We start from the raw sequence: 20,374 nt of genomic DNA on the forward strand, positions 1-20,374 counted from the left end.
TTCCTTTGCAGTTTGTATATTCTTGTGACATGCCATTAATGGAGGCCTCTCCGTACTTATATTGTTTATATCTTCAATAGCTGGCCCAAATTTTGAAGATTCATATATTAGAGTTGCCTATATAATTTATATAATGAGTTAACTAGTTCCTGTTGACCCCTCGCACTAAGCATTTTCTTTTTTTTTTTTTTTAAGAGAAACAAACTGCTTTCCTAGAGATGAAACTAGGGGAGAATTTATAAGGTAGTTCATAAAAAGAGAAATGAGTAACATAGTGGATGGCAAATTCACCACTTTGTACATATTTTTGAAATACACATTTAGAAGACAATTCCTAAATCTATAGAGCTTGCAAAATAAATCTAATAAGTTTTCATTCAGTTGATACCATTTCTATACAATTGATGTAATCTCTATGTATTGCTTTCTGCAAATACTAACATGTATAAAAAGGAAGTACTGAAGATCCTCAAGTCAGAAAACATGTATCAGCATTACCTGGATAGCTTGTTCAGGAAGAAATTCTCAAGCCCAGCTTTCAGACTAGCATTCAATGAAATTAGAACTAGAGAATCTGCCTTTTTAATTTAAGAAGCACTCCATAAGGATATGTGACATGGGTCACCTACTCTTTTAAAATGGTGCTCTAGAGAAAGGGATTGTCAGTATTCCTATGTATAACCTCATGTGATTTTTTTAAAGAGAGTGAATTAATAATCAAATTTGTGAAAGTAGTCTGAATTTTCAGTATTTTATGCTGTTGGCTATTTTATCATATGATTCTGAGACAAGATGCATGGGAGGAAAGTAATCATCGTGTGATGAACACAGAAGAACTTTCCTGTGTGTGGAATTGGAATACCTTTCCCCTTCTGGAGGGAGGTGGGCCATAAAGGGGCTTAACATAGTCAAAACACTGTTTTCCCTTTAAAATTTCTGTTACAGGGACACCTGGGTGGCTCAAAGTTGAGCAGCTGCCTTCGGCTCTGGGCAGGATCCCGGGATCCAGGATCAAGTCCTGCATTGGGCTCCTTGCAGGGAACCTGCTTCATCCTCTACCTGTGTCTCTGCCTCTCTCTCTGTGTGTATGTGTCTCTCATGAATAAATAAATAAAATCTTAAAATAAAATAAAATTTCCCTTAATTTGTACTTAAACACAAGTAAGAATCCATTCAGCATATTCAATATCTGTACTATATTATATATTTCCTGAGAGAAATATAAGGGTAACATAAGGGTAAGGGTAAACATAAGGGTAAATGTTACTCTTGCCTTTACCATAAATTGCTTTGCTGTGGGCTGAATGAAATAAAAAGGAATGAAAATGTAGGCATATGAGGGAATTCATTTTCATAAATTCAAGTCTCATGGAGAATTAATGTTATAAAGCTTGAGTGGAATGAGGAAAATCTCTGTTGTAAGGGAATAGATTTCTGGGAGCCAGTGTGTTTTGGTAGGAAAGGAACATGGGGTTTAGAACCACTTGGTCACACATTTAACTCTTGGCTCTGATAATTAGGACATTAGCTGCTTACCTCCTGGTGTCTTAATATCTTCGTATTTCATTTTTTTCATTGTTAAAAAAAGATAATAATAATAATATACCCAGCAGGGTCACTGAGGATTAGTATTTTTGTTAACAAAGAAGAAAGGAAAGAGGAGAAAGGGAAAGGAAGGGATTTATTCTCTTCTTTATCACCAATTTCTCTGCTTCTTTAGTATACTAATCTTTTCTGTTCCTTATTTAAAGGAAAGTGTAATTGTTAAAAAATTTAAGGACTGTCCAAAAGCAGATGAGGCATAGTAGTATCTCATGGAAAAATGCATAACTCTGCAAGATTTATGAAACAATTCTCAATACCATACAGGAACTGGGTCCTATTTTTATTCATTGAACAGTAGATAAAATGTACCATCAACCCTTGAACAGCACAAGGGTAGGATGACTGACCCTGGTGCAGGTGAAAATGCATATATGACGTTTGCCTCCTCAAAATCTTAACTACTAATAGCCCTACCAGTAAAGTAAACAGTTGAATGGCACTGGGAGAATTAATGATGGGAAACCTCACTAAAATGGAATGAGGAGGTTTGGCTGGGGACGCTCTCATACCCTATCACTCATCAATTGCACACCCAACATAGAGATAGACCTTGAACGCAGCTACTACTTTGTGGATTCCAGCAGGAGGAAGAAAGGCTCTCCTCCTCCTCCAGCAATAGCCCCACCAGTGAGAAACAGTCACAACTCAACCAGTGATAATTCACTGTACTTCAACCTCCTACTTTACTCCAGTGAACTTTTTTTTATAGCAGCCTTCCCAAATTACTCCTTTCCTCTTTGTAAGAGTGCTCCTCTCCTTTATTCTGCAGCCCTGACTAAAGTTTTGCCATAGTTTGTTTGTCCCATATTGTAATTCTCTGCTATTCTCAAATAAATCCTTTTTTTTTTTTGCTGTAACATAACTGGTAGTTTTATTTTTAAGATTAACAACACATATTTTGTATGTTATATGCATTATATACTAATTCTTACAATAAAGTAAGCTAGGGAAAAAAGTTATGAAGGAAATCGTAAGGAAGAGAAATACATTTACAGTATTGTACTATATTTATCCAAAAAAAAAAAAAATGTGTTTAGGTGGACCCACGCAGCTCAGACCCATGTTCAAGGGTCAACAACTGCGGTTAGAATGTTGGTTTTCTTTTCAGAAGAGAAATTCCAAATTGCAAAAATCTTAAGTCTTTTATTTTTATTTTTTTGGTTTTTTTTTTTTTTTTGGCCATCCTCCCCCTGCCCCAGTAACCAGTTATCCCCCATGGAAGTGATATGGCCCCCTGAGAATGCATGCCTTGGAGAGACTAGAGGAAGACATTTAAAGCACTAAGGAGCATAATAAAGGCATCTCTTCTTCTCTCTATGGCCTTTCATTCCTACTTTTCTCAGAACAATGATTTCTCTTCCTATCTCTGAACGTGAATCTTCTCTTTTATACTCATTGGTTGGCCCCAATCTCAGATATCCATCACTTCATAGTCCAAGTTGTAAGAGACAAATTAGAGTCTCTCAGGTCCAGTTCCAAATATCTTAGAAATAAAATGCCAGAGGCCCAGGATTTGTCCAATCTTTTTCTCTGATTCCAATTGTGGACACAAATGAGGATGTGTTCATGTTTTTCACAGCCCAAACAGGAGTGGTTAGGGGAGTGAAAGCCCTCAAAAGGAGGGATAAGTAGTTTTGTAGGGGCAAAAAAGTTTTCTCTTCTTCTAGGTTCTTTGGCTTGTTTAATAAATAATTTGATAGAAGAGATTAACTGGAGAAAAATAAGCAAAATTTTAATAACAAGTAAGCCTCCTGTTGTGTGGGGTGACCCAATCAGATGGGGACCCACAATAAGGGCAGTGAAATTTTCTCAAGGCAGAACAAAGGAGAGAGAAATTTATTGACTACATTGTAAGGGAGCAGTAGGCAGGACAGCAGAGGAGAGACTGTGAGGAGGAGATGGGGGTAGGAGGTGGGGAATGGGAGGGTGGGATTGGGGTTGGGGGTTGCTGTAGCTAAAGGAGGGGTGAGAGGCTGGGGCAACTTGCTGAATTTTCCTTTTTTGGTACCTGTGCCTGGGTCAGCTAGGGCTTATGGATATTTTGAGGTGAGTCTCCTCATGGGCCTGCTTGTATTTATCCAGCGGGTCACTGCAGGGCCCTTCTGCTTTACTCAGGTGTCCATTGCTCAAGTTGGCTGCCTAAAAGCAGCCTCTACACTGTACACATGGAAGAGACCTAGGAAACCTGAGTATCTTCCCAATGCCTGAAGCTATCGCCTTAATTACTATCCACAGTTAAAGACAAATTAAGATGTTGGGGATGGGGAGTCAGTTATGGGAAGTTAATAAAACACAGTAAACAAGGGTAAGGTTGTTCTGCAGATTGATGTAGTCTTCTCCATTGATAAGAGTTTATAGGAATTTATAGTCCTCTGCCATTTTCTGGTACACAGCCAGGGAGACACCTTTGTAAATGGAGACTTTCCTTATACATGTAAGTGTCTCTTTCAAAAAGGAACTTTCTCTTGGTTTTCAGAGCTTCTCTTGTGTTTTCAGTTAATTAAAAATAGTCTAAAATGTACCAGAGAGATATATTTTGGGGTGGCAAATTCTGCTCCCCTATAGTTCTTAAAGAAATGAATTATGGGGGCGGAGAGGGAATGATTTTCATTTCCAGAAAGTAGTAAAAGATTAGCATAATACTTGAGTTCAGAGTGTAGAAAGTCAGCATGTGGGAGTTTTTATTTTATCTTTTAGGATTTGGAGAACCATTTCAGTGTTTCAATCCCGTGTAGAGGCAGGAAAACTTTCCCTTCTTCCCTTTTAGATTCTTTGACTGGTCTAATAATTAAATTGACCTAAGAGAGATTAACAGGAGAAAAACAAATTTAAGTACATATGTACAGGTGGCCCCATAAAAGATAAGGTGCAAAGAGCAGCCAAGTAACTGAAGCTTATATACCCTTCTGAGCTAAGGGAAGGGTTAGGGAGCTAGGGATCTGAGCTAGGGATCAGGGGATGCAAACGGGGAGAGGGCTATTTGTAGGAAGGTAAGAGGAGATATTTGGAAAACAGAAGTTTGCCTTGTTATGTAGATATGTTCCTAGGTAAAAAGGAATCTCTGGTAATAATTGTCTTCCTGGTACAGGCCCCCTTTCCGAAGTAAATTTAGACAGTTGAGGGGGAGTTAAAGAGATTTTTCTGAACATGCTGGCTTTTGATTACTATTAGCTTAAAATAATCTTTGTGCCAAAATGGCATATTTGTGGGAGATTTGTTTTGAACCCCTTCACCAGACATGATGAAAGTAGGGTTTTAGTAAAATAAATCTCATCATGACATAAACAATTAAGTGGAGAAAGGAAATTCTGGATAAATGTAAATGAATAAGGAAGCTATTGGACAAGCTAGGAAGAATGCAATCATTTAAATTAGGAAGGTGGCAAGTTGTAGTAGAAATAGCTCAGATTTTGGTGTCAGCTCTAACAATTTAGCTTACTCATCTGTAAAATGAATACAATAATACCTAATTTGCAAGATTATTTTTGGGAAGATTAATCATAATGTAGGAAGAATACCTGGGCTATGCATAGAACAGAGTAGGTATTCATTCTCTACATAGAATATTAATCTTGTCCTTTCCTTCATGCTTACTCAGTCTTATTTTGTCACTATTTCTCCTTCTAAGCACCATTTTCTCTTTCTTTAGCATATGATTTTGGGCTGGACACGAGAACTCTTTACAAGCAATTTGAGGAAGGTCTATATTTATCCAAAACAAGCTAACAAGTCCTACCAAGCTGTCACTCTCCCCATATTCATTGCATAATATGTTAAAGGTGCAGGAAGAAAAGTCTCTGACTAGTCCTACTGCTTCAGAAGACCAGTCACCATGGTTTCTACCAATAGTAATGAGAGAGCTTATCTCTTGGCTTCATTGTTGTCTCGAAAACACAAGCAAATACACCTGGGAAGATTCAAGAAGCTACTGTTTGGATAGTTACACCAAAATCAAAGATCCAAGTCTATATATGCTACAGGTAAACATATCACTGTCACAATGGACAGTGGCTACCCTATTCAGGTCGTAGCTTGCATTTTGGGAAAATGTGTCAATATTTTTGAGGGTTTTTTTTTTTTTTTTTTTTGGTACTCTGCTTATTCCCCAGACTACATCTTGCCTCTTTACTTATGGCCCTATTAACACATTAGAAGCCTTCTGTTGCAGCAGAGGATACTGATAGCCAATCCAGTGATTTGTGGGAAATTTATACCTAAGCAGCTGGCGAGTCATAAAAAAGTAGCACCAGTCCCAAGAAATAATAATAATATTATATAATGGCCTTTATAAATAATATTGATATAATATATGGCCTTTATGAAGACGCCTGTCATCCATGTAATGAACTTTTGATTGAACAACCCTATGGAGTTGTATACTTTCATCGTAAGTAGAACATTTCATTATAACAGTTCACAATTTTGCTGCCTGATGGGTTCAGATTCCAATTTCCAGTGAAGTGGCTGAATAGCTGTATTGTTTTTTATGAATCATTTTTCAGGATGCCAAATGTGGAGTAGGGCTTCTACAGACTGAATGTCTGTGTTCTCTTCCCAACTCATGTGTTAAAACCTAATGCTCAGTGTGATGAGATTTGAAGGTGCAGCTTTGGGAGATGATTAGGTCATGAGTAGAGCCCTCATGAATGGGATTAGTGTCCTTATAAAAGAGCTCAGAGAGTTCTCTAGTCCCTCCTGCAATGTGAGGACACAGTGAGAAGTCGACCATCTATGGCCCAGGAAGCAGGCTTTCAATAGACACTGGATCTGCCAGTGCCTTGATCTTCAACTTCCCAGACTCCAAAACTGTGGTCTAATATAATGCCATTCTGAAAAATCACCCACTACCAACATATAGGCCTTTTAAGACAATGACTATCAGGAAACATTTCAGTATGATAGTTTTAGCAGTTACCAGGACAAATAAATGACTGCGACAAGACTACTTTCTCTCTAAACTTAAAACACAATCTTTGAGACCATTTTGAGAGAAAAAAATCATACTGGAGGTTCATTCTGTCAACTTTCATACCTACTGGCTCCCAGGAGACAAACTAAAATATGGTAATGATTGCCAGTCTTTTAAGCAAATGAGTAGACTTTTAACTTCAGTGTTAGATTAAAAAAAAAATGACCCCAAAGTATTTACTACTTCTGTCAAGCAGTAGAATATATTTCCTCATCTCTTGAACCTCGAAAGGCACCGTGGCTTCTTTTTATAGTCTTAGTTTTTATATATTTTTTCCTGTTGTTTAGGTCAGTGTATCTTCCCCTAAAAAATAAACAAAACTATATATTATCCTATTTATGGAAGAAAAGAGAAAGGCCTTCTTCATTTCTATTTCTAATAATCCTTCCCATCATTAATGGGAAGTTTGTGGAATTTTGCCATCATCTTTGATAAGATTGGCGTAGGTGTTTACCTGATTTTTATGTGAATATTTTTCTTGGATCTGAAATCAGAAGGATGATTATGCGCCCATCCCCTAATAAACATCATGGTGTCCATTATACTTCAATTAGTTAGCACTGTTCAACAAGTCTCTTTCTAAGAAAGAAACAAATCTATGTCGATTCAGGTATTCCAGTCATCAGACACCAGGAGAGAGTTGCAAGTTGAAGAAATTTATTAGGGTTAATGACTGTGTCAGACAATGGGAAGTGGAAACAGGAGGTGGCGATGCAAGTTGAACACCTGTGAAAAGAAGGAAGCGAGAAGGATAAGATGGAAAGTTACACTTCAGTGCTTCTCTGAGATAGTCTCAACTAATCTAGTGGGAACCCAGATAAAAAGACTTTCTTTCTGCCTGAGGCAGAAAGGCTAAACTCTAGAACCTCCTCTCTGCTCCGTTGTTGTGCCTTGTTGTGCGAGAGCTTCCCAGGAAGATCATAGCCTCCGCTCAGATGCTGAGATGGATCTCAAAGGTATTGCAGCTGAAGATGGTTAGTTAACTCCACTCCTTCTGGTAGGTCCCCTTTTGAATAAAGATCTGAGCTGTGCAGTTATGTGGGTGCCACAGTTCATCCCTTGCACTGGGCAGATCTACTCTATATAAGGAAACAGCTTGTCTGTGGTTTTTCTCAGCTTCCCTTCCTGAAAAAATACTTGAAAAAGAGAAGTCTGTGAGATTAGCAATAGTCCCTGCTGCTTTAGTCTGAGGGCCATAAATGGACTCAATATCTCCCTCCTCCTCGATCCTTATCTAAAACTATATCCTTTATAAGTTTTGTCATCCAATGCAGTGGTATGACCCAATCTCTCATTCTCAAGAGGCTGATATACTGGTGACTGCACCATTCTCAAGCCAATGTTTTTGGATTTGTTGATTGAAAGTCACATAGAGGCAAGGGATTACCAAAGAACCACTGAAGCTCTCCACATATTCTTCCCTTCTGTTTTCTAACAGTAGTCTTGCTGATCAGCATCAATTATCTCTACCAGACAGTGACTCCTTTTCTTTCCTGTTGGTTCCCAGGCCCAAGAAGATTAAAATGACCCGGGAGCAGCCATACATGATAGTTCAGCACAACACTTGATACCACCTTTGGGGAACATGGCCTCTAACCCTGCAAAATCCAGTGTTGGAAAATAGAATACTCAAAGTCATTCAGTTAGGTCATGGGGAGAAATGGTAAGAACAGCCACTATTACATCCATCCTTGGTTCTTACACTCATGTATTCATCTTAATGGGGACATAGTGCCTTACAGAGGTATTAATTCATGATTATACTGCAACATGGAGTAGAGCACCTAAACTTTTCCAAATATGCTCCTCAAGTTATCACTTCATCTATACTTTTAGCAAGCCATCCCTATTGTAGCAGGCTGGCATCTTCTGGCTGCTGTTGTATATAATCAAAGACTCACTCTCATACACTCCTCACAATGTTCCCTGATTAGATGCTGTATTTTGTGAGATTCTAGCCTATGTGCCATATGTCTGACATTCTAGTTAATCTGTTGTAATACATTGTTCATATTAGAATATTATATCACATCACTATATTAAGATAGGCATCTGATCTACCTGAGACCATCTAATTTGGCAGCTTTAATCAGAGCTACTATTTGATTGAGTTTATGCTCATCTTACCATCTTTCTCAGGGACCCACTTTATTTCTTTAGAGGCCAGGCTGGCAATTTAAATGAAGATATGCAAGGGATCTTTAAGGGTGACCTTAATCTCCACCAACTTCCCCTAAATATGATTACTGGGGAGGTCTTTGAGAAAACGTGACCACTGATTGACCAGCAAGTTGGACCTGGGAAACTGGAGGTTCCTTACCACCTCTCCTGTCCTTGGAATGTGTCTTCTGCTTGACTTCCTTGTCCCCAGAAGCTGCACCAAGGACACAGCTGTGAGATAGTGATGTAGTATTGAGGTTGTCTGGCAGATGCAGAGATCACTTCATCTTGCAACTGCCCAAGCCTCTTAGGTAAATTGCCTTGCTCTTTCAAACTTCCACCTACCCAACTGGATTGGTTGGCCTCTTTCTTCAGTCTCTTTCAGCCCTTCAAGTTCAGGGACTAGTTTCAAATTACACTCAGGATCTTCCTGAGGCTACAAATGAAGGTGTTATTCTAACTGGGTGAGTGGCTTCTCAGGTCATGTAGACTCCATTTGTTTTTTTATTTTTATTTTTTTAAGATTTTTTATTTTTAGTAATCTCTACACCCAACATGGGGCTCAGACTCACAGCCCTGAGATCAAGAGTTGTATGCCCCACGACTCCATCTATTATTTGGCCCTCAAATGCCTCCACATAACAGAGCTGCCATACTGATACTTGAGCTCTTCGAGTATCAACCTAGACATATGTCCAGTAATGGTTGAAATATCTGGGTTTTTTTTTCCAAATGTATTCTGGAGTTTGTGAAAATTTTATGCTCCTAATACTACAAAAGTGTTATTTGCCTAAAGAATGATTAGATATCTGAACACAGGCTACTTTTAGAATGGAATAAGAGAGTAACGGATGCTGAGTAAGTAAATAAGAACATACACTTTGCTTTTTGTCCTTTATGTACATGTATAAGAATGATAATAGCAAGGCTATTTCTGTATAGTAATATTTAAAATCTTTTCTATGTACATTGCAAATTTTAAAAAACTTCATATAATATACTCACACACAAAAAAGTATTGAATCTAAGGATTTTGTAAAGAACACTGCTTTTTATATACCTAAAATTCCAAAAGAATTAAAGCCATATGATGAGAGGACCAGTCAAAAAATATCTCTTCTTCCCTTTACCAGTATACCATTCCAACCTTCAAACCCAGAAGACCCAAAAGGCAGCCTGGAATGGGAGAGAGAAGAGCTACATGTAAAGCAAAGAGAGAAAAGCTTACTATATGCCTCTTTCCAACTTAGACTTCCAATTAAAATGAGAACTGAGAAGAAGAAAGGGAGAATTTAATCTTGATAAAATATCTAGTTTGACTATTTCATTAGACTTGGTGTATAGTTACCAAAGTTAATCATGAGATTAAATGATTAGGGAGGATTTATTAAGCTAAAGTGGCCTAAGTAATCATGTATGGGCTCCACTTGAGATGTCAACCAAAGGGCATGGAAGAAATGTCAGATTTAATCAGGCACCAGAGAGAAAAGAATAGAGTTTAGTTTTTGTTATCACACTTCGGAGTCACACTCTATCAGCACAATACTTAGATTTGTGGAAGAGTAAGAATCACAAATGAGTCTACATAGTAGGGCAAAAGAATAAAGAGTGCATCTCTTTCTGCATCTCTGTCTCTCATGAATAAATAAATACAATCTTTAAAAAAATGTGGAAGTCAGTGTGAGTAGTAAAGTCGAGGTGGATAAGCTCAGATAGGATAAGAGTGAAGAAAGAGACCATAGGACTTGGAACAAAGCAATGAAACCTCTCGTATTCAGAGATCAAAGAAAAGAGTGGAAGCTGACCTAAGGTATTCAGGAAGGTAGTGAAAGTCTGACCAAAGAAGTCAAGATAAGACAGGAAAATATTGGCCAGCATGTCAAATATTGCTAAGAAGTTAAGAAGGGGTTTGTAGATGGCTTACTGAATGGCAACCTGAAGATCATTGGCGAAGCTAACAAGAAATGCTGAAATAAAGTGGTGGGATCAGGATTCATAACAGAGCAGGTGGAAGAACAAGCAAGATGTAGGAAAAGGAAGACCATATAATAAAGTGTGCAGCCAACTCAAAAAGCTCACCTGTGAAGAGGGGTGGAGAGATACAGAAATAAATGCAAAGGTAGATGGGCCCATGACAATTACTTAAGAAAGGAAAATCTTACAGCATATTTGAATGGTGATGGAAGGGACCAAGAGGGAGAGTTTAAAGAAGCAAGACAAAAAGGTGTAGCTGTAGTGCATTTGGAGAGTGCTTGTGTTTTTGGAATCAAGAGAATTCCTTTTGATGGAAGAAACACAAAGACAAATATCATGATTAATTGAACAAAAGTAACCTGTTTCCAGGATCCAGCATATAGATGAATAATTTGTTCTAAAAATAGTTTAGAGTTATATTCCTTAAGCAACAGGTTGGATGGGGACTCATTTGTTGTAAAGACACCAATAACAGTCACGGAAAAAAGCTGAGGTGGATGTGCTCACGAACTAGAAATCAAGAAATCTAAAATCTGTTATTACGTTGTGACTTCATTGTTCATGTCATACTTCTTTATTGAAACAGCAGGTGTTCTTTAGTTCTTTCTGAGCATCTGCTAAAAGCCCAGTCTCAGGTTATAGCTAGATATTTATTTTGATTTACTTACAACTAACAGCAACCACAAAGCAGAGTTATTAATCTCTTCATTTTATAGATGAAAAAATGAGATAAAGAGACAATAAGTTACCTAAGGTCCTAAGGCTAAAAAGAAGGCCAACAGGAACTAAAATTTTATGTTTGCTGATTCTAATTCCCCTTCTACATTGCAGGAATGTTGGAAAACATAAATATATCATAATCAGTAAAGCGCCTTGTACTCTTTTCAGAGTAAAGTTCCATTATATATTTAGGGTAGTTTTTTAAAATATGCTAATAGCACAGCCATCATGTATGTCTTGAAAATTTATGTAATTAGTTGGGAGTAAAATAAAAAATCACCTGCAAATATTCAGTATTTTTCACAGAATTTACATTGATTTTTCTTTATTTTCCAGAGCCATCCCTCACCCTAGTCACAGCCATCTGGTTTCCTTCTACAGCCTGCTATCTCACTAAAGCTAAAGGAACAAGCTGATCTGCTGGGAGCAAATCAATTTCTCATTATCCGTAATGTGTGAAGATGAAACTACTGACAGTGATCACAGTCTTTGTCTATGGATAGGGTTGAAAACTCGTGTTTACATAACAGAAAATGTTTTCATATAGAAGAGATGGAATAGGCATACATGGCTGTGGGATGCTGTGTCTTAATGTGGAAGCTAATTCCTCTCAACAAATAAACTTAGTATTTCTCTACATACAGGGCTAACATGCCTCTTTCTGAGAATGTGGAGGAATTTGAAAGAGGAATGCATTTATCAAATTCTTCAGAGTGCTTGAAAGTATCTGTCTGACTGATTTTAGAGGTAAGATGATCAAAGCAAGAAGGTCTAGGCATGCAAAGATAAAGAGCCCCACTCATCATTAATTCCTTCCTTCCTTCCTTCCTTCCTTCCTTCCTTCCTTCCTTCCTTCCTTCCTTCCTTCCTTCCTTCCTTTCCTTCCTTCCTTCCTTCCTTCCTTCCTTCCTTCCTTCAATCAGTACTCACTATACCAGGCACTGTTGAAGATACTGTTGCCAGATCAGTGAAAAAATGAGATGTTTCCTATTCTCATAAAATATACATTCTAGTGGAGAAAGATATAATAAAAACAAATAAAAAATGAAAAGACTCTGGTGGTAAGTCCCATGTGAAGAGTTAACATGGGTACTGTGTTGAATATGACTGGTGACTACACTATTTTGGTGGTTAAGAAAGGCTTCTCTGAAGAGGTATCATTTAGGAAAAGAATCCACTTACAGGAACACCCCAGATGTGCACAAATTAGGTAGAAGAGTGTTCCAGGCAGAGGAAAGAACCAATGCAAAATCCTGAACAAATTTCGGGGCTTGGAATGATAGAGAAGACCAGTGAAGGTGCCCATAACTTGCAGATACTAGGTAGATGTGGTGTGATGAAGTTAGGATGGTTGGCAGGGACCAGATCTCATGGGGCTCTGAAGGCCAAAGTAAGTTGTCTTTTTATTCTTATGTCTATAACAAGCTTAGTGGACAGTTCTGAGTAGAAGAAAGCAATCCAATTTAGTCTGAGAGATATATGGAGAATGGGTAACTAGGAAGTAGGAATATAAGCAAAGAAGAACCTATAGAAGTCTTGCACACTCACCTATCATATAGTGGAGCTATATGTATATTTTTACACAATTTTTAAAGATTATGCTGCCAAAGAAAAAATCATAGTAAAAAAATAATGATTTTGGTTATATCAACATCATAAGCATAATTGCAAAATATTTGTCAATCCACCCAAATACATCCTGGTGTGCAGTACCATAGTTGTTCCCCTGCATCAAGTACATGAATATTTGCTAAGTTGGTCTATGGTATTCATACTTTTATTATTATTATTACTCTTAAAGTCTTCAATTCACATCTAAGTGCATTATAAATGTCCATTTGTTCCTTTGCCTGAGGCTGTTAATATTTTTAGTGATATAATTTTAAGAATGTCAGCTTTATTTCTATTCATCTCTGTGCGGTACACACTGGATAGCCTCAGGAAATTGCACCCAGCTGTAAAAAGGTGTAGGTTATTACATTTTTGTAATTCTCAGTGAGACTCTTCTATTTTAAAAGAATGCCTCCCAGAAATGTCTTTGTTTAAGACACATGGACACCTGGAGACTTAAAAAAATAACAAATCTGGAAACTAGTCAGAAAAAAATTTTTTTGGATATTGTCTAAGTTCCATAATAATTATAAGAAGTGAAAGATATTTTAAGGCTTTTCTTTTATGTTTATCCTTGACAATCTACCCAATCATTATTGTCAACCATAATAACAAGCTAATATTTACTGAATGTTTATTACCACATACTATTTTAATATACCAGATATTGGTTTACAATCATTTTATTTAATTTTTCCAAGGATGCTCTTCTAACCACTACTCTAATCCCTAGGTGCCAATCATGTGCTGGATACTTTAGGATATTGAATTAATATATGAAGCTGTTAATATATGGGTCTTCATCAGCTCATATTCTGTGAAACAGATAATTACATTGCAGTATGCAAGTATTCTAATGGCTCTCTAGAGCAAGGATCTGGGTTTGTATTTAGCATGTTCCATTTCTGGTTCATGAATGTTTGGAAAAACAGAACGAATTTGACAGAAGTTAATATGAATGAGAGTTTTTGGATTTGGACCTAGAGAAGTCACAAACATCTGTGCCTGGATCTTTTGGAAAGAAGGCAGCAATAGAATGAGATGGCTTAGTGTTCGCCATCCAGCTTCATGAGTTACATGTGAGCCCTATGGAGAGACATGTTGTAGGCAGAAGGAAAAACCTCTGCATTATCAATGTAATAATGCAGGGATGTAATGAGGCACAGGAACCAAGCAGAAAGACTTTTGAGGTCAAATGATAAAGATAACTGAATACACAAAGGCAACTGGTAGTCACCGTGCTAAAGATTGCTGCTGAGAACTGGAGGAGGTATGTCTTCAAAGACTGCACATGAGCCAGCAGAATAATCCTTGTTACACCTTTTCCAGATTTTTCACTAGAAAATTGGGGAAGGGAAGGAACACAGTGAGTCAGCCATTGGCTTTATGAGGAAGGCAGTGTTTATGATTAGAAATGGTCAGAAACTTTCCTCCCTTTGGAAAGACAAAAGGACCCAAAAAGAGAAGGGATGCTTATCCTCATCATTGCAATTCCCCTCCTCCTCCTAAGCCAAGTGACCACAGGAATATTCCAGTTAGTCATTGGTAGATCTGAGAGGTTTATGTGAAAATCTGCAGGGGCGGTGCTTGGGTAGCTCAGTGGGTTCAACATCTGCTTGTTGATTTCTGCTCAGGTCATGATCTCAGGGGCCAGGGATTGAGCCCCACATTGGGCTCTGCATTCAGCGAGGAGTCTGCTCCTCCCTCTCACTCATGTTCTCTGTCTCTCTCTCTCTCTCTCTCTCTGTCTCTCTCTATTTCTGTATCTCTCTAGCTCTAAAATAAATAAATATATAAATACATAAAAGCTTAAAAAAGAAAATCTGCAGGTTAAATCTGGAACAGAGGTGCTTATCAGAATGACAACTAGTCTAGGCAGGTGATAGAAATGAAAGAAGAAAATTTGATGAAATTTAATTGGAGAATGTGACATCTAGAAGCTGTCTTTAGCACAAAAAGGTGTACAGGTGATAAAAGTAGGGAACATTTCCAGCAGTGAGAACAACTGAACTCATGTAGTTCAGAACAGAAAAGAGCAAACTAGAAGTTGGAAAGTGTTCACATCACAACACACTTTACATGCTATGCCCCAAATTTTGAATTTTATCATATTGAATAGTGTCATTATAGATTTACTTCTTTGTGACTACTCAGGCAGAAGTTTTGAGAGTAGTTTATAGTAGGAACTATTAATTATCTATTAATTAGCAGTGCAACTGCTAGAAGGATGAAGGATGGAATTCACAGATTCATGATTACTTAGAATTATATGTTAAATGTTCTATGTAGACATTGATATATCCCTGTTGTAGACAAAGTGTTCTTTACTCTCACTAGAGAAAGAGCTGTTTCCAATAAATGTCAAGACCCATTGGATTAAGGGAAATTCATTAGGAGTCAAGGAGATCATTTAGGTGGCTGTCACTGTAATGCAGGAAATAAAGGATTAAAAAAATGGTCCGATCTAAACCAAACAAATGACAACATGGAACATTTTTTGAGGGGAGAGAGACTTGGGAAGGAAGCAGGTAAAGGCTATCAGTGTTGACATGCTGAATTTGAGATTACCATGAGATCTGCAATTAGATCTGCAATAAGCACTTGGTTATATCCCTTTGGAGTCTTTTGGAAAGGATTAGCTTGGGAAAATATATTTTGGACTCATGAGAATATACATTGGAGTTGAATCCATGAAATTGAGTGTGCAAAAACTAACTGGTGTAAATGATCTGGTATGGCATCCTGAGGTGCTTTGTTAAGCACGGTACATTTTTTCCTTCTGCTTGTCCCTTAGCTATGGGTCATATTCCAGGGCAATATTCTTTCCCTTCCTTTCCTTCTCTGCCCTGAATATTCTTCCCTTTGTTTTAGGTCTCAGTTTAAGACTTATTTCCTTTGTTAATGTTCCTTTCTTTCAAAGTAGATGAAGCCTGAAGAAAGTGAATAGTATTTTCTAGAGTGCCTTGGGATTTTTCTTAACTTCATACTTTGACAATGGCTTTAAGATTTTTTACTTGCTTTTATGGTTGGCATGTGAAACTGAGTATGAACTTCTCTAAATACTCATCTTTTAGAGATGTGAGAGATGGTATAGTTTCCCCAGAGAGCTAATCTGCAGAAAATTGTTTGCCACAGTTTTGAACATCTACGAATAGGTTTCGTTAGCACATGTTGTACAGATTTATTTATTTTTTTTGTTTATTATTGCACACTGAGAACATCAAATTCTTACTGAGGATAAATTTAAACAAAGGGCATGAAGGAAGAAAGCATATATGTATTTCCTTAGACTACTGAAACAAGAAGTTCCAAGGAAAAATAAATACAGATAACATAGAAATATGACAGTAATGAGTTGGGAAAATATTTTGGGCGTTTAAAAAGATATATAAACTTGATTTTTACCACTCTTTCATCCTTTGGAAGTAAAATTGGGTGATATATAAAATGCTTGCTTTGAGCAATAACGTGAAGCATCAATCTCTAGATCCCACTTTTCCTCCCTTGAGACCATTTCCTACCTGGATCACACAGGGCAAAGACACTAGTATTAGCAATGAGAAGGTTCGTTGGAGATCTTCCTAAGAGCGATGAAACTTGAGTTAGTAGATCTAGAAAGGCTCTTTTTACCCTTGAGCTTTTAGGAAAATCCTTTTCTTCTTATTTCTTAATTGTTCTTCTCTTTGTGTTTCTTATATTTATTTAGATGAGGGAAGTTTTCCCATGAAGAGGAGTTCCCAGTATAATCCATAATAAAGGCGGGTGGTGCTTCACTTCTCATCTCAATCATGCTGACTGGCGGAACTGATAAATATATCATGGAATTTCTAAGTGGTGGGAATATGGCAGAAAAGATACAGCAATAGGGAATCGGAAAAGAATATGGATTATTTTCATTTTTTATTTGATACTTGGGATTTTTGGTTTCTTCTGACCTTAAGGAAGATGCTGAAAGGTACACAAGACATGGATTGACTCATCAGCTCCCCAAAAGGCTACATAGTAAAACCATTAAGTCCTTCCATAGAAGTTATGAAGTGGACGTCTGTCTAAGGGTAGGCAGGAGGAATGTGTTATTTCTAGATTCAGGAAGCACTGGAGAGAGTATCCAACTTAGTGCTTGTAGACTTTTCAATATATGCTAGAAAGCCAGGAGTTACACACTTTCAGAAGCAACTTGAGATGGGGTAGGAACATAAGCTACAGTTGAAAGGAATCAGTGGAAAAATGAACACAAGGCAGCATGCAAACTCACATTTCTCACCTGAAACCTATTTAAGTAGACTTCTCTTCCTTCTTGGTTGTCACTGTGAAATAAAGAACAAATGTTAAGCCTTTTCTGTGATCCCCTGAATTTACACAGTAATCACAAGGAGAGGAAGTTCAGAAATATTTTTTTAATTGAGATGTAACTGACATGTAACATTATATTAATTTCAAATGTACAGCATGATTTGATATTGTGTCTACTGTGAAATGATTACTCCAATAAGACTGGTCAGCATCTGTTACCATACATAGTTATACAATGTTTTTTCTTGTAATGAGAACTTTGAAAATCTATTCTCTAAGAAAAAAAACCTAGTCTTATAGCAACTTTCAAATATGCGGTACAGTATCAACTAGTCACAGTGCTGTACATTAATCCCCATGACTTCTTTATTTTATAATCCCCTTTACCTATTTCACACCCCCCACCCCCACCTCTGATAACCACCAATCTCTTCTCTGTATTTATGAGATTTTTTTTAGATTCTGCATATGAGTGAGATCATATAAGGCTATATATAGCCTTTGCAGAAATAGTCTATTCCTCAGATTGCATAATCTCAATTAGCCTATCTTCAAGTTCACTTATTCTTTCTTTTGTCAACTTAAATCTGCAGGTGAACCTATCTGGTGGATTTTTTTTTTTTCTGTTGTCACCCCTTTTAGGTCTAGAATTTCTATGTGTTTCTTTCTCTTTTTTGATTTTTCCTATTTGATGAAACATCCTCCTAATACTTGCCTTTGGTTCTTTAGACATGGTTTCTTTTTTAATTAATTGAATACACTTAAATTATTTAAAGTCTTTGTTTAAAGCTTTATTCAAAATTTAATGTCTGGTCTTCATCAGGAACCATTTCTATCAACTGTTTTCTTTTGGGGGGGCATAGGTCATATTTCATTGTTCCTTTGAGTATCTCATAAGTTTTGTTTCAACAAAACTTTTTATAATAAATTTGGCATATAAATAAATTTTTAATAATAAATTTAGCAATGCTGGAAACCAGGTCTCTATTTTTCCCAGGGTTTATTGTTGCTGTTTGTTGTTGTGGTTATGATTGCTGTCATGGCTGTTGTTTCCTTAGTGACTATTCTAGGTTAATTCTGTAAAGTTTATTTTCTTTGTCATTTTGTGACTATTGAAATCTGTTTACTTGGTTATTGGTCAGCAAATGACTGGATAGAGCTTTCTTTAAATGGCTATCACCATAAATCTCCCAATCTCTGCTGAGGAGCTTATGAGTGTTTAAATTCTGTTTTGTTCTTTAATTTCTGGTTGTGTAGAGATTTGAGATCAGTGAGAGATGAGCCTTTAGGGCATTCTCAGGTCTTCTTGAGAACCAGGGGCATGTGCACAGCTCTTCACATGTCCGTGGCCTCCTAGATTCCTAGAAATATGTCAGAGCTTCTCAAACTGTCCTATGGACATATCTCATTTACCTTTTAAATATGTTAGTAAGCTTGTTGTTTGTTCTCACTGTTAACTGCTGTCCCAGGAATCTGCAATGTTAAACAATTGTCACTGATTTTTTTCAACAAATTCCCCATGGAAGAGGCTGCCACATTGAGCAAACTCTAAATCAGATAAGAACCAAAACAAAACAAAAAACAAGCGTGTGAGTGGGATTTTCCAGGAACTATCAGACAGATAAAATAGATAGTTATTTAGGAATGGGACTTTGGAGGAGCTCTAACTCCAGCCATCCTCTAGTGGCTTCTAGGCTACTGGTTTGACTGTAATTATAAGACTGTTGATTTTTAAGGATACCACCGAGCTGGGGATGGGGAATGGGAATTGGGCAAAATAAAATGCCATAATACTCACTATTTTTATCCAGGGTCAGCTTTTTTTTTTTTTTTTTCCTTGAACAAATACTTTCTGGATTTCTGTATGCCTCAAGTTAATTTCCAGAGTTCTAAAGAAGTTAATTTGGTTGGGTTTTAACTGATGTGTTTGATTTTATGGTGGCAAGTATTTTTTAGGTTTCTTGCTTTGCCTTTCTTGCTGATGTCATTACTGGGAATTGTAATTTCTTACTTGGATATTAATAAGTCTACCTAAAATTTTTATTGCCATGGAAAGAGGGAAAAATGGCTATTGGAAAACAAATAGCCACCTATGCTATGGTAACACTTCAAAATATCTGCCTATTTTACTCAAGCAAATAAATACTAAATTAGGAGCAGCTCAAGCTGAGTTTATCAGACTGAGATAAAACATGTTGTATGTTCTAGGCAGATTATAGTTTGTGAGTCAAGAGGAGTTCCAAATATAAATTTTAGGTTTGTATATATATATAATTTGTAACCATGTAGTCATGTTCACAATAGCTGTATAAATGTTTTTCCTGAATCTAAGTAGGTATAAAACAAGTTATGTCTTAGGTGACTAACCAGGCAATGATTAGACAGGATAGGATTTTAAAACACAGAGAAGCTTGAAGGTCAGTCACAGAATGTGAATATTTAGTATATTGGTTTTCTTCCTTTTCCTGCCTTGTGAGAAAAAATACAAGTAAAAAATTGAAAGACGAAGCAGGCAGAGACCAAGGTGAAAGTATCTGTTATTCCTATAGAGGTTTTTTTTTTTTTCTAGTGAATCTCTTCTATTTGAAACTATAAGAACAAAATAAGAAGCACTTTCATAGACAAAAAAAAGTTACGTGGTTCCAAGGTTGAAGAGCTATCAGAGAAATTGTTGAAATCTGAGAATCAGAACTGAAGAGAGGAACAAGTAGAGTCTGTAAGGAATGACCAGGAAGTCAGAGTTGTCAATGTATCAAGATTAGTCAGTAGAAGGGAATATGAAATGAACAAAATTATCAGACTTATGGCCAAAGGTCAGATTTGGGTTTCCTAACACCGGTAGTCTTCAAATATTCATGTACCCACTAAAATAATTTTGATCAACTATGTGTTACCCACAGATTTTTCAAGTTAATATCAAAAAGATTTTATTATACTTTTATGATTAAATACTTGCAAAAATATAATTTCTACTCAATTGGAATATTATTTAAAAATAATTCATTTATATAACTTTTTTCAACGTATACAATGAAATCTAAA

The 20,374-nt window shown here is 36.8% G+C and overlaps 1 long non-coding RNA gene across 1 annotated transcript; it reads left to right on the forward strand.

Annotated features, from left to right (window-relative positions):
• The first annotated feature begins 1,016 nt into the window (after window positions 1-1,016).
• LOC111092431 lies at window positions 1,017-18,870 on the forward strand. Its single transcript, XR_005378311.1, has 5 exons — window positions 1,017-1,085; window positions 5,255-5,585; window positions 8,082-8,237; window positions 11,765-12,175; window positions 16,746-18,870. It is a non-coding gene; the product is annotated as an uncharacterized LOC111092431 (long non-coding RNA).
• Window positions 18,871-20,374: the final 1,504 nt, after the last annotated feature.

Source organism: Canis lupus, chromosome 25, assembly GCF_011100685.1.
Source record: "Canis lupus familiaris isolate Mischka breed German Shepherd chromosome 25, alternate assembly UU_Cfam_GSD_1.0, whole genome shotgun sequence".
NCBI classification, from domain to species: Eukaryota; Metazoa; Chordata; class Mammalia; order Carnivora; family Canidae; genus Canis; species Canis lupus.